General features: G+C 41.0%; 1 pseudogene; it reads left to right on the top strand.

Annotated features, from left to right (window-relative positions):
- Positions 1–278: 278 nt before the first annotated feature.
- On the top strand, positions 279–1414 carry LOC146318499 (uncharacterized; annotated as a pseudogene).
- Positions 1415–2391: the final 977 nt, after the last annotated feature.

Genomic DNA, 2391 nt, shown 5'->3' with positions numbered 1-2391 from the left:
CATGTGGTCTCAGGCTTTTATGGTTACATGCAGGCCCCAAAAGTTAACAAAGAAAGTGTGGACCTTTGTTGGTAATCCTTGTACGGCACAACATGTCTTCTTCTACTTTTACTGTGACATCTGCAGGAAAAATAGGATATAAACTTGTCAACATCTTTGATGCTCACTACAAAAACCACAATATTTATCTTTGGTAGCCTGTATTATAATATCCCAGCTATAAGATCAGCCTATCTGATGGTTAACATAGACAAAGACAATAGGCTACTTCCAGTATCATATCTTCATCCTAAAATGTTTGCCCAAGTCCACTCACTGTAAGTCATCAAGGGTGATCATACATCAGCACTAGTGCTAGCTAGTGGATAAAGCACTAGCTGTGTTCAGGTTTCCTATTATCTTTGTTTTTACTGTATCCACAGAAACAGAGAAAATTGTTCTACAAGAGATTTCTCTGTACATCTTCAGTTCCAAGAACATCCATTTACAGAAGAAAGGTTACTGAAAGGGTAAGTTCAGGAGAAAGAAATGTTATCTACAATAGTAAATGTATTTTTATATCCCAATGTTCAACCATTCATTTTGGACCACTGAAGCTGCACTTAATTGCTTTACATTTGTCTCAGATTTGTCTTACAGATCATAGTAATGCAGATACTAACCAAGAAGTGGATGGAGGGAGACAGGAGGACAGAGAGGAAGATAATGGAAGTGGACATGATGACAGAGAGGAAGATAATGGATGTGGACATGATGACAGAGAGGAAGATGATGGAGGTGGACATGACGACAGAGAGGAAGATGATGGAGGTGGACATGATGACAGAGAGGAAGATGATGGAGGTGGACATGACGACAGAGAGGAAGATGATGGAGGTGGACATGACGACAGAGAGGAAGATGATGGAGGTGGACATGACGACAGAGAGGAAGATGGGAGAAGTGGACATGACGACAGAGAGGAAGATGATGGAAGTGGACATGACGACAGAGAGGAAGATGGGGGAAGTGGACATGACGACAGAGAGGAAGATGATGGAAGTGGACATGATGACAGCAAGGAAGATGGGGGAAGTGGACATGACGACAAAGAGGAAGATGGGGGAAATGGGCAAGAACACAGAGCAGAAGAGAGGAGCCAAGCCGGAAATCAAGATTCAAACCAATTGAAGGTACTACCATTTAATTACAGATTATCTGTATAATGTTATTTTACATTACATGTATGAGACATCTCTCTTAATAGGACAACACTGTCATTATAATTTTGGCTTATGTTTCCTATTGTGTTTTAGGTATGAATGTGAGCAATCTTGTCTTGTATTACAGAAACACCATGATGACGATCCCGTATACCCCGGTGCTCCCCTCACTAAAGGACAGAGTCTGCTCTTACTCATGTCATATGTACTGAGGCACAATTTGACAGGAGTAGCTCTTCAGGATCTTCTTACAGTGTTAAATGAACATTTCCCTGGCTTGGTGCCAGCAACCTCATATCTTTTTCATAAAGCGTATGGACAGTTTGGCCAGTATGTGCCCCATTTTTATTGTATCAACTGTGAAAGCTATATGGGACCCAGTGAGACAGCTCCAAAAAATTGTTCTTGTAATGCTGAATTTGACATTGATAGAAACTTAAGGGTTGGGTCTTACTTTCTTGTACTTAGTCTGTCAACCCAAATAGTAGACATTTTGGAAAAATCTGGGATACATTTAAATGGAAGAGAATCAATTCCAGGCATTGTTTCAGATATTCAGTGTGGGGCTGAATACGAAAAACTCAAGCAGAGTGGAAAAATAGGGGCTGATGATTTATCAGTTATGTGGAATTGTGATGGAATTCCAGTTTTCAACAGCAATAATTTTCAGATATGGCCAATTCAGTGTCAAGTCATAGAGCTGTCACCAAAAGATTGTCAAGCCAACATATGTATACCATGCTTATGGTTTGGTAAAAGCAAGCCGAATATGATCACATTTTTAACTGCTTTTGTGGCAGAGCTCAAGGTACTGGAACAGACTGGAATTAAATGGGTGGACTCTGAAAACGTAGAGCATACAAGCAAAGTTCATTCATTTCCTGAGAAACACAAACAGTTCAATGGCAAATATGGGTGTGACTTCTGCCTTCACACTGGTGGTGGTCCATATGTCTGGGAAACCCCAGAACCACCTTTAAGGACAGAGATGGATCATTTTCGGCATGCTATGCTGGCAACACCTGCTAATCCAGTAATGGGTGTGAAAGGCACATCCCCTTTGATGGAACTTGAGAGCTTTAAGATGATCACCGGATTCATTCCTGAGTACCAACACAGTGTCTGCCTGGGTGTCACTAAACAGATTACATCTCTGTGGCTAGACAGTAAGCACCATAATGAAGATTGG

The sequence above is a fragment of the Lutjanus erythropterus genome, chromosome 11, assembly GCF_056507025.1.
Source record: "Lutjanus erythropterus isolate fLutEry1 chromosome 11, fLutEry1.hap2, whole genome shotgun sequence".
Lineage (NCBI taxonomy): Eukaryota > Metazoa > Chordata > Actinopteri > Lutjaniformes > Lutjanidae > Lutjanus > Lutjanus erythropterus.
Note: the sequence above shows the minus strand (reverse complement) of the source record. Positions and strands in the feature narration are given on the sequence as shown.